Source organism: Nycticebus coucang, chromosome 8, assembly GCF_027406575.1.
Source record: "Nycticebus coucang isolate mNycCou1 chromosome 8, mNycCou1.pri, whole genome shotgun sequence".
Taxonomy (NCBI): Eukaryota; Metazoa; Chordata; class Mammalia; order Primates; family Lorisidae; genus Nycticebus; species Nycticebus coucang.
The window spans coordinates 123,720,617-123,733,117 of record NC_069787.1 but is presented as its reverse complement, the minus strand read 5'-3'; positions in this window follow the sequence as shown (position 1 = coordinate 123,733,117).

Here is a 12,501-nt window from a genome sequence, read left to right as displayed (position 1 = left end):
CAGTCCTATTTGCTCACACCAGCCCCCTGCACCCCACCTTCCACCCCTGCACCACTGTCACTCAGACCTTTCTCAGCACTGGAGGAGGTCATCAGGGCAGTCCCGCTGGCTCCTCTGTGCTGTTTGCAGTGACATATACCACACACCATGAGCCACTCTGCTGGGGATAGCACTACCTTCATCTGGGATCCCAGGCCTTGGGGTGGGCTCTGATGCTAACATCATATAAGGGCAGGTGGGTACTGAAACCCGTACTGTGGACTCAAAGCCCCCAGGCAGCATCGGCACCCCAGCATTCAGGGCGGGCCCCATGAAAACCACTGCACTGGGCCACAGCCGTAGCCCTCTGACAGCGTCATACACACCCCTCTTATTGTCACGTTCCCGTCACCTCCTGCACCCGCCTTATCAAAGTCTGCCCTTTCATTCATTCCTCAGATAGTGGCTGAGCACTTAGATGTGCAAGACAGACCTTCGCTGGGAGAGGTAGGCTGGCACTGTCCTCCAAATGTAAAAGCCAGAGAAGAAAAGGAGCCTTAATCGAGTCCTTGCTTTGTGCCAGAAGCTTGCTGCTTGATCTCATTTAGTTCTGCCTTCATACCTCAGAGGAAGGCCTCATTATTCCCCTGAGTACTAGATGGGGTAGAGATTATGAGCAGAGACACTGCCTGACTACTCCAAAGTCCAGCTACGTGACCCGGGTAGGCGATTGGACCTATGTACCCACGGCTATGGCAAAAAGGGAATTGGGGTATTGGGAGCATGAAAGGAGTCAATTTATGTAAAAAGTGCTTAGAATAGCTCTACAGAGTAGAGGTACAGAAGTGTTAGTTCTTGTTACAGCATTAGCTGTCATTGGTCAAAGATGAGAAAACAGGCTTATCCACTCACCTGCATGTAAAGATGGGGTTCCACTGGGCCCCACAGCAAGTACCCCCTAATTCCACTCAGCTTCTCTTTCTTATTGTAAAGCATCATCCCCTCCCAGGGTTGACAATATGTAGGTCACAGCCTGAGCCTTAAAAGAGAGTTTTAGACCATTGTGGGAGAGAATTTGGAGAACAATGTGAGTCCTACTTGGGCACCTGAAATTGTGTCCCTAAGCTGAGGATTGTCATCTGCCGGGAGAAACCCCTGACCCTTTTGGAGAGAGCTGGCCTCACAGGGCAGTGTCCTGGCACCAGCCACCTCCTCTTCTCAGAACCAGGCTGAGACCATGTGATTCTGTCTCCATCTCTTCTTGTCCCCATTTCCATCCTAGAGTCTGGGGTTTTGTTTTTTTGTTTATTTATTTGTTTTGTTTGTTTGTTTTTGTGCCGTGGCATCACAGCTCACAGCAACCTCCAACTCTTGGGCTTAAGCGATTCTTTTGCCTCAGCCTCCCCAGTAGCTGGGACTACAAGGCGCCTACCACAACAGCTGGCTTTTTTTTTTTTTTTTTTTTGGTTGTAGTTATCATTGTTGTTTGGCAGTCCCAGCCTGGGCTCAAACCTGCCACGTTTGGTGTATGTAGCTGGCACCCTAGCTGCTGAGCTACAGGCGCTGAGCTTTTTTTTTTTTTTTTTTTTTTTAAATATGGCAGAGGTAGAATTTAAACCCAAGCCTGGCTCAGAAACCCATGTTCTTTCCATTCTTATCTGGGTCTGTTGCCCCACAGTTGCTCAGACATCTATGGAAAACAGAAAAACGAGGCCTCAGTGAGTAACACGGTCATGACTTGGCCTTTGTGTGCAGTGGAGGGAGGGGACAGGAAACTGGGCCAGTGGCCAATTCTGGGTGCAGGCACATCTACGTATAACTAAGTGATCTGATGACTTGGTTTAGATGACTACTAAATGGAAAGATCACATGCACTCACCTACGTGCTGCAACAGACCACCCTCCCCACAGCAGGAAAGTGGCCAGAGGGGTCCTTGGTCAGGCAAATTAGTTTCAAGGGTGTAACATTTTCTGGAGCTGACATCATGCCATAAATCGATACTCTCTTAATTAGCTCTGTCATCTTGGGTAAGTCTCTTAACCTCTCTGAACCTTGATTTGCAAATATGTAAATCAGGGCAAGTGACCCTTACCTCACAGGGTTTTCCTGATGGTTATGAGACGATGTGTGCAGAAGTGCCAGGGCTTAGCACACAAAAGATGGTTTGTGAAAAGTGAGCTTTCCTTGACTGTGTAAGAACCCAAGTGTGACCTCACCTAGTGCTGGCCCTGCAGCGGGGGACCTGGAAGAAGTCTTTCTGCACATTTGCTCTCCTAGTGAAGAGTTGAGCAAGGAGACTGTGTGCCACTTTATTGCATGTGGCTGTCAGAAGCCCTTCTCAGGAAACCAAGTCCTGGAAACAGCAGTGCCTGTGACCGGGTGCCCCCTGCCTTCCTGGGGTCCCCTAGCCTCTGCCTGTCCGCCGGCTCATTCACCATCAGACACTTATTTTCAGGCTTGTGCTCATGGTTTCACAAGACAATATTCAGTACCATGTTGACAAAACTCCTCCGTTCTGCTATAGTGTCTAGAAGCACATAATTCCTCCAGCTTAGGAGGAGAGCGCGCGTGGAGCTGGAGGGGACGGAGGGCAAGCTTTCCTCCCAGTTCCAATGCCAGAAAGGTCCTCAGAAGCCTGGGCATGTGTGGGCTGTATGAGGAGTAAGGACATGTGTAGAGATGGACGTTCTGAAAGAATCTCTGTCAGAGGAGAAGGGTTGGAAAGTGGCTTACCAGGTTAAAGGGGCATGGGCTTCCAGGGATTAGTCAACGTGACAAGAGGGTGACTGTTGACTAGATTTATTCCACAGGTATGGAGGGGAAAGTCTTGTTTAATCTTTCCCGGCATTTCCTCTCTACTGTTGACTGTTCTCTTCACTCCGCAGGGCGGGGACCCACCCAGTATTCAACTCCACGCCCTCAAGGTAGTAGAAGGAGTGAGGGGATTGAAGTCAGAACCTGGGTTCAAGCTGTTGTTCCCACCTCTCCAGCACATCTTGGACCCCAAGTCCCTCATCTGCAAATAAGGACAGTTCCTCCTCAGGGTTGTGGCTAGCAGTTAGTGGGATCGTGTCCAAGGAAGCTTCTTGTGAAGAGAGAACGTAGCAGTTATTGGTTACTCATTTTTAATAAGCCGGAACTCTAATTTCACTCCAGATCAGCTAGTATTGTCTCAGTATCAGTAAAGGACAGCTATTTATCCAAGTGTTTTGTAACCTTCAGGAGGTTGAAAGGTTTTAAAAAACAGCAGTTCTCAACCTGTGGGTCGCGACCCCTTTGGGGGTCGAATGACTCTTTCACAGGGGTCGCCTAAATACGCCTGCATATCAGATATTTACATTACGATTCAGTAGCAAAATTACAGTTATGAAGTAGCAACGAAAATAATTTTATGGTTGGGCGTCACCACAACATGAGGAACTGTATTAAGGGGTCAAGGCATTAGGAAGGTTGAGAACCACTGTTCTCTACTATTTTAAAAGGTGGAAAAATTATGTCAAGTGCTTTGGTTTCTCACCTTTTCTCCTATCCCCAGCATCTTAGGGAAATAGAGGGACTCATAGCAAGCGGCCACCATCCGGCTGCTGTGAGGCCTCCCTGCAGGCTGAGAGGAGCAGCTGGGAGCTGAGCAGCAGGATAGGGAAGGGCGCACCTGGATGGGCCTCTGACCTTGGGTCCAGGTCTGCATCATGCACTGGGCCTTCATGGGCCTTTCCTCCATCAAAAAATACTAGAATTTATATTTTATGACTTTATTAGTATAAAAATAGATATAATCCAGGCGGGTCCATTACTATATTTTCATTACTAATAATTATTTACATCAATTAGTCATTTTTTCTTAGGGCTTTACTAGAGATGTAATAGAAATAAATGATAAGGAGCAGTTTGGCCACTAGGGGACAGCAGGAGGTCACTAGATGCATATGGGAAATTGGGTGGGGGTAGGGGGTGGCGGGTGGATTATGGGGAAAAAGCAGCAACTACCACCTCTGACTCACAAAGGGCTTTTGCTTCTCACAGTGTTTCCTCAGAGCTGTTGTGTTTGCGCTTCACAACATGAGGTCCAGGAAGCCAGCAGGTGGGGCAGGAGTTATTGCCACACAGAAAGGCCAGGGAAGGGAGGCTCCCCCAGGGAGGGTCAGTGTCATGCAGGGTCACATGGTGGCTGAGGCTGGACGTCCTGAATCTCCTGGCTCCTCCTGCAGCTCCTCCCTCTGAGCGTCAGATAACTCGGTACTCCAGGTGGACACAGACAGAAACCCAGAGTCCACAGCTCCACTGCACAGTGTTGCCCGCTCTGTCTTGCCATGACTGGGGACCAGCAGCACTGCAGGCCCCAAAGCACCCTCCCCCTTCCACATCCAGGCAGAAGGGACCCAACATTCCAGACCCCTGCCCCCACCCCGGCCTCCCTCCAGGCCAAGCATGCCTTTGTTCACCCCTTCCCAACCACATGCATTAGCCTCATAGGCGGGGGAGATGAGTGTTTGCACCCCTCTCTTGGAAACTGAGCTGTTACATCAAAGCCTACAAAAGCCCATTCACTGTACACGGGGTTCAGGAGAAAATAAGTGTTATATGGGCTTTATGTGTCGGGGGATTAGGTGCAGCAGAGAAGGAAAAGTCAGAAACAAAACCAAACACAACGCAGGGCATAAACTGATCTGATTTCAGGGAGGCAGTTTTCTACCTCCTAGGAGGAACACCCAGCATGTTGCCTGGCACAGCGTCCCTGGCACGTCTGAGAGAAAAGAACAATAGGCCTTTCTCTCCTCTGCAGCTGAACACACACCCAGGAGAAGAGGAGGCCTCTTCCTAGGAAGGCTGACTCCCCGCTTGGGCCCGACCCCGTCGGCAGCGCAGCGAGTTTACAACAGACACTTGCATTCAACTTCCTTCTGAAAAAGCAAGGGTGGGGCATGAAGCCACCTGATAAATGAAAAGCAGAACTTTCTTGCTGTATGAGAAAAAAAAATGTTCAGTTTTTGTTTTGTTTTGTTTTGTTTTAGGGGAAACACTAGATGCTAGCTGGCTCTGAAATGGTTGTAGCAAAAGGCAGCCTGGCGTGGTTCTCTTACAGAGAGCACCTTTGTGGTCCAGATAGAGACAAGAAAGTTCTGAGAATTAGCAGTCCTTGGCAAAGTGGGGCCAGGCCTGAGTGGGGAGGAGATGGCCTGACACAGGGCTTGAAGAAGTAGGTGGGAGGCCCTAGCTGCTCTGTCCCTGGAGAAATAGATGCTCCAGGGACAGATGTGACAACCACCCACTGAGCAGCACTTGTCCTCGGGTCACTGAGCAGGCAGGACTCTGTCCCCATTCACAGAGTGACCCCAGCCAGTCTGGTTAGGCAGGCCTAACCAGAGGAGGAGGTCTGTCACATGATGAGAAACAAGAGTCATGGGACTACCCATGGGACCAGGGATGGATGTGACAATCTAGTCTAGATTGTGATGACAGAGACTGAGAGGCCTGGCCAAGAAAAGGAAAGGAGCCCTCAGCAGAATGCCGGGCATTCCGGAGGTGTGGATTCCGAACCTTCCTGAGAGCCAAGCAGCCACTAGTCACGTCTGCCCCGGCAGAGCCAGCCCTGCTGCGTGCCGGAACTCTGACGGAGGATGACTGACTTCCAGAACGGAGGAGGTGATCTGCTCTGGCCCCCTCATATGGGTACTGGAAGGGACTCTGGGGAAAACAGAGTCAAGCCCCAGTGAGGCCCAACTGGTGATGTGACTTGCTGAATGCCCCACAGCGGGTGGAGGGACAGAAACGGGAAGCCCTGGTTTCCTGATTTGCGTCCCAGAGCGCTTATTGACACCACCTCGAAAATGGAAGATAAGTGCTGCTTAGAGGAGGCCCGAGGGACCTGGGGTGTCTCCCTGTGACCCGTGGGGTTGAGGGTGCAAAGTGAACTTTAAATCGGACCGAAAGATGGAGGAGCCAGGCCACCCAAAATGTGTGATTCATCAGAGTAGCTGAAAAACAAAAAAACACCATCAGCCTAAGAGGTCACATCACAGAGAAGCACGGAGGGCAGGACATTGCGACATGGCCTCTGAGGCTCCTTTAGTCTCCAGTGTACTCAGACCTGCTCGTCTGAGGCTGGAGGGGATCAGAGGGAGCCAGGGTACTGGCTTGAGAAGCACAGGCCTCTGAGGGCCTGGCCCTGACTCGTTCCCGGGGCTTCCCTGAACCTTCCAGCAGCTCTGAGTCAGCAGCCAGTTCTGTGGTTGTGGCTGGTACACTTCCCCCAGCCTTCAGTGGTGACCCAGCAGAAAGGGACAGGTTGACTCACTGCCCTGGCTGGAGCCTCCTGCCTGCACCCCTCCATGTCCCTCCTCTGCCTTTAGGGAAGCAGAGGGCCGCCTGCCTTCTTCAGGCACTTCCAGAATGCAGCCTGTCAGAGCCCCCTCAGCGCATTTTACCTGGAGCAGTTGGATTGGCAAAGATACATAGATGGCATTTGTCCTACCAGAAACTACAATTGCATTTCTCTTGAGTCACAGTAAAGACAGATTGTGCGATACTGGAGAAACATCATCTGACCACAAGTTTCATGTAATTTGGAGAAAGACTGAAGGCAAATGCTTAATGCAAATTCTTAATTTGCAAAAGATACTCATGATGGATAAGTAAGCAGGAAGAAGATACAGGTGCTGAAGAACGTGAGCACTGTACAGGGAGTTAACCTCTAAGAAAGAGAGGAAGCAGGTAGTCCTGCCTCTGGGAGTGTCAGTCCCGGCAGAGATCAGAGCAGAGTTTCACTAAGTCACCTGGATGGTGCACGGTGTCTCTATGGCCTCAACCAAACCTCCTTCGGTGTATGATTATGACAAGAGAAAGATGGTTCTGATTATAGGAAAGATAACAGATAATGGGGGTGGAGAGAAAGCACAACCAAGGCAAAGGACAGCTCTACCCATTCCTGAGGTGCCCAGGGAAGGAGAGCCCAGTGGGAACACGGAATGGGAACTTTAAAAAACTCCTTTGTTCTCCATGCCTTGGCTACTCCCCAGACCAAGGGACTCAGGATCTTTAGGGGTCTGACACAGGCATCAATATGACCCCATTATCAGGTCTGCCATTCCCAGGGAATGATTTCCAAGTGACAGGCAACATAAAAACACCACCATCTGGGCAAGAAGGCAGCATTTCTTAGCCTGCAATAAAATAACCGAGGGGTATAATTGGATAATGATAGCTAAAACTTGCCAAATGTTTATATTGTGCCAGGATTAACTTGCTCCAGACAACCACTATCTCCATCTTGTGTGATGAAACAGGCATCCCATGAAGTTAAATAATTTGTCCAAAGTCATGCCCAAGTGGCAGGGTTGGAGTTGGAACCTCGGCCCTCTGGCCTCCGAGTCCCTGCATGTGGCCTACACTATAGGACTGGGTCCACTCTGTGGACCCAGCTGGGGGCGCCTATTAACAGCCTCACTCTCTCAGGGCAGTTTTTATAGTGAACATGGAATGCAAATACAGTGCACATCACCTATCAGACTAGGCCAGCTCCCAGGATTCACCACTAATAGTTGCTATGATTTGAATGTTTTTGTCTCCTCCAAAACTCATGTTGAAACTTAATCTCCAGTGCAACAGTTCTGGGAGGTAGGGGCTAGTGGGAGGTATTTAGGTCCTGAGGGCTCTGCCTTCATGCTTATAGGAATGGATTCTCTCTCTTCTGCCTATGAAGAATAGTTTTCCTCTGGTCTGGAGAATGCAGTGTTCAGGGTACCATCTTTGCAGTGGAGACCCAGTCCTTACAGACACTAACCCTCCTGGCATCTTGATCTTCCACCTACTAACCTCCAGAATTATAAGAAATAAATTTATATTGTTTATAGATTACCTGGGTTTTGGTATTCTCTTATAGCAGTACTAAAAAAGACTAAGATAGTAGTGATATAATTTGAGCAATTCCTTTCACCCTTCTGAGTGTGTTTCCCCATTGGGAAAATTCTGTTACAAATGAGCCTTAGACAGGACTGCTGGGAAGGCTACAAGAAATTTTCCCAACACCACCAGGTACAGTGCCCATAGCTGAGGTTCAAGAAATGCTCACTCCTTTCCTCTTCTCCACCAACCTTTCCCTACGCATCCTCGGAACCCAAAAGAGCTTTTCCCAATTGCTTCCTGGGTGTCTTTGTAAACATAACTCTCTTCACAATAGGTAGACACCTTTGACAGAAGAAATAAATTCTAGGGAAATAAAGTTTTCCTGTTGGATGGAAGGAAGCATAAATGTTAGGCTTCACTGAACAGTGAGAAATGAAGGAAATCCGTGCTACTACTTGAGGGAGAGTAAGGACTGATCATGAACACGGTGCCCAGGCATCTCCCAGAGCACCTGCAGTACACCAGGGGTCTGGATGCCAGTGCAAAGGAGCTCCCCCACAGCTACAAGGTATGCTAGCCAGTAGTTACTAACAAAGAAAAGTACTTTGAAGCCTGTGAGTGACTCATAAAGTAGTGATGCGTTAGACTAGAGAGCCTTCCTTTTTGTTTGTTTGTTTGTTTTTTGAGGCACAGTCTCTCTCCAACCTCAAACTCCTGAGCTCAAGCAATCCTCCTTCCTGCCTCAGCCTTCTGAGTAGCTGGGGCTATAGGCTGGCACAACCAAGTCTAGCTAGTTTTTCTATTTTTATTAGAGATGGGTTCTCAATCTTGCTCAGGCTGGTCTCAAACTCCTGAGCTCAAGGGATCCTCCACCTGAACCTCCTAGAGTGCTGCGATGACAGGCGTGAGCCATCAACACAGGGCCTAGATACCCTTTCTTGAAGAGAGAGGGGCAGAGCCTCAGTTGCTGGCATTGGATACAATTGTGGGGAGACCTTTGGTCAGACGCTTTGCAAGTGAATGTCACCCAAACAAATGCCAAAACCAAGATTGATTGCATGTGTGTTTATAGAGAACAATGTAACCTAAAAATTGTACCCTCATATTTGACTTAATTACAAAAAAAAATTTTTTTTTAAGCAGATTGAAAGAACATTTTTGAGGTAATGTAGAATAACTAATTTTGATAACTCCCCACTTTGGGGAAGTTTGAGGGTAATCATAAAAGAAGATACAGGTACCTTTAAAAAAGGATAAATAACTTAGAGAAAGAAAAATCTGGTGGTAGGTGAGGGGAAAGGGATATATACGATGGGAACTATGCTAGGAAACCTAGGCTAAGGGGGATCTTGAGACTGAGTAGAAAATTTAAGTTCTGAGATTCATGGTAGTGTAGGCAAAAAGAATGGTCCCAGGCAGTCACAACTTTTATTAATTGATAAAACAAAGCATAGCCCTATCGGGAGGCTGAGGCAAGAGAATCGCTTAAGCCCAGGAGTTGGAGGTTGCTGTGAGCTGTGTGAGGCACGGCACTCTACCGAGGGCCATAAAGTGAGACTCTGTCTCTACAAAAAAAAAACAAAAACAAAACAAAAACAAAGCATAGCCAATCTTTATCCTAGTACTAAAGTCAAAGAGGAAATTATTTGCTTGGATTTTTTTTCTTTTTCTTTCTTTCTTTCTTTTTTTTTTGGGGGGGGACAGAGTCTCACTATTTTGTCCTGGGCAGAGTGCTGTGGCGTCACAGCTCACAGCAACCTCAAATTCTTGGGCTTAAGTGATTCTCTTGCCTCAGCCTCCCAAGTAGCTGGGACTACAGGCGGCCACCACAACACCCGTCTATTTTTTGGTTGCAGTTGTCATTGTTGTTTAGCAGACCGGGGCTGGGTTCGAACCGCCAGCTCCTGTGTATGTGGCCGGCGCCCTAGCTGCTGAGCTATAGGCGCCACACATACTTAGTCCTTCTTAAGGGTGAGGAGAGCTTTCAGATGGCCAAAAGTTACTAGTCATTGAATTGCGTTCTAGAACACACTTCATTATAAAACTTGGCCTAAAGAAAGCTCAGATTCCCTTCAGAGTCGAGGACAAACAAGGTCTTGGGGTCCAGCCCAGGTCATTTGCATCTCTGAGGGGGCCGCAGAGCTTCTGACTCCAGGACCCCATTATCCTGAACGTGCGACTTCTCCTGCCCGCCGCCCAACACCTGCCGTCTTCCCGGGTCGCTTGGATTGCTGAGCAAACACTATTTGCAAAAGTACAAGGTCCAATCTGTCAAACAAGGAAAATCAAACACCGAAGCACAGGACCAAAGGTCTGGGAGGCGCGGGCCGCGCGTGCGCAAAGGCGGAGCAGGCCGCCCGGCGGGCTCCGAGACTCCGCAGCCGGCCTGCGGCTGCGACCCAGAGCCCTTTCCCGGCTCTGCTGTGGCTTTGGGGAGGGACGGAGTGGAAGGCGGACTGCAGAGCAGGGGCGTGCAGGGACCGACTCGGCGCGTCCCCGTGGCCTCAGGCTCCCAAGCACCGGCTCCCGGTTTCCGCCTGTGGATTCCCACGTTCTGCTGGCCCCGAAGGCCCCAGTGAGCAGGGGGAACGCCTGCCAGGGTCTCGGCCGCAGCTGCAGGAGAGCAGAGAAGCCGTGCGCCGCCGCGCCGCCTGGGGGACCCGTCTGCAAGATGGGAGGACGCAAACGCTCGCCTTGCTTCCCACCTCGGAGGGCTTTGAGCGTCCCGTGGCTGCTATTAAATAACGCATTGTGATGAACCCCAGTTCCTTCTTGACTCCTTCCTAGGTTAAAGTAGGACTGACCTTCCATTGGGTTTTCTTGGTTACCCATCCCTTATCTTGACTAATTTAACTTAAACAAACTTCTTAGAATATTAAGTATCCAGGCCAGCATGGTCGCTCACGCCTGTAATCCTAGCGCTCAGGGAGTCGGGGGAGGGTGGATTGCCTGAACTCAGGAGTTCGAGACCAGCCTGAGCAAGAAAGAGACGGGTCTCTAAAAATAGCCAAGCCTTGCGACGGGCGCCTGTAGTTCCAGCTACTCGGGAGGCTGAGTTAAGAGGATCGCTTGAGCTCAAGAGTTTGAGGTTACTGTGAGCTATGATGCCATGGATGGCACTCTACTGTGTCACTCTAATGTGACTCATAATGTGAGGGCAAGAAAGTGAGACTCTGTATCAAAAAAACAATGTGTCTAATTTAAAATTTATCTTTGCTTCCCACTCCTGAAAAAAAAATCAGCTGGTCCGTGGCTTCATGTTTCTACCTTGTTTTGAGTCCCCTATCTGTGTATACAGCCCAGAGGCCTTGGGCCTTGTATGGAATTTCCCTATGGCTTTGGGGAGGGATGGAGGCAGCTTCAGAACCATCTCCATATTCTGTTCTTCAAACATTTACAACTGAGTTGATGTTTGGGGTATTTTATCCCAATTCTAAATGTTGTAAATATTAGATATTTTAACCTTTGCATGATATTATTTTCCTTCTTTTTTGTTTATATAAAAATAAGCACATAGTTGACATTTCTCCGTGTAATGTGACTCATAGATGAACTCTTTGTAATTTTATGTCCCTACATTTTTCTTTCCTTAGTATAACATAAGTGTTAATATTTTTCCACATTATTTAAAAGTCTATATGTAACTATCATTTGTAATGGCCATCTTTTCATTTGGTAGGCTACGTAAATCATTCCCCTCCCGACTTTTAGACAGATGAGTGGTTTCCAATTCATTATTAAATAACACTGCAATCAATCTCTTTCTTCCTAAAGCCTTTTTTTTTTTTTCCCTTGAAGTTTTACCAGCTTGGAACTATTTCTAGAAGAGGAATTCTGGGTCAAAGATTATGAAATTTTTCAAAAGACTTTTTGATGTGATGTCAGAAAAGTAGCACTAAAATACTTGTTGTTTGAATTAAGGATTTTACCAAATAGCCATGATTGATACCTGGAAAGGAAGATGGAAGAGTGGCATGGAGAATCTTTCTAGATCTTTAGGGCCTTGTTCTGATTTTTATATATACATATATATAGAGAGAGACATTTATATATAAATACATACATTTATATATACATATGTATGAAAATATGAATATATGAAATAATTGTATGCTTTACAGTCTCATCCCTGGATTTTTTGTTTGTTTGCTTTTGTTGTCATTGGTGTTTGGCAGGCCCAGGCTGGGTTCGAACCCACCAGCCCTGGTGCATGTGGCCGGTGCCCTAGCTGCTGAGCTACAGGCAGCGAGCTTCATCCCTGCATGTTTAAACAGCTTCCCTTATAGCCCACAATTGAGTAGAAAGCTGGGAGCACATTGGCAGTATAGGTGGCAACCATTTATTCCAAGTACAAGCTGGGGCTTCTCCAGCAGCAACTGACCCCAGGGTCATCACAATTCTGGTGACTACAGAAGTAGAAAGAACCTTAGGAATGTTCATCTACCTTCTCTTTTTATACTTGAAGAAACTGAAGCTCAGCACACCCAATACAGTGGTTCTTAACCCAGGTTGCATGTTATAATTGCTTAGGGAGATTTTTTTTTTTTTTTGTAGAGACAGAGTCTCACTTTATGGCCCTCGGTAGAGTGCCGTGGCCTCGCACAGCTCACAGCAACCTCCAACTCCTGGACTTAAGCGATCCTCTTGCCTCAGCCTCCCGAGCAGCAGGGATCACAGGC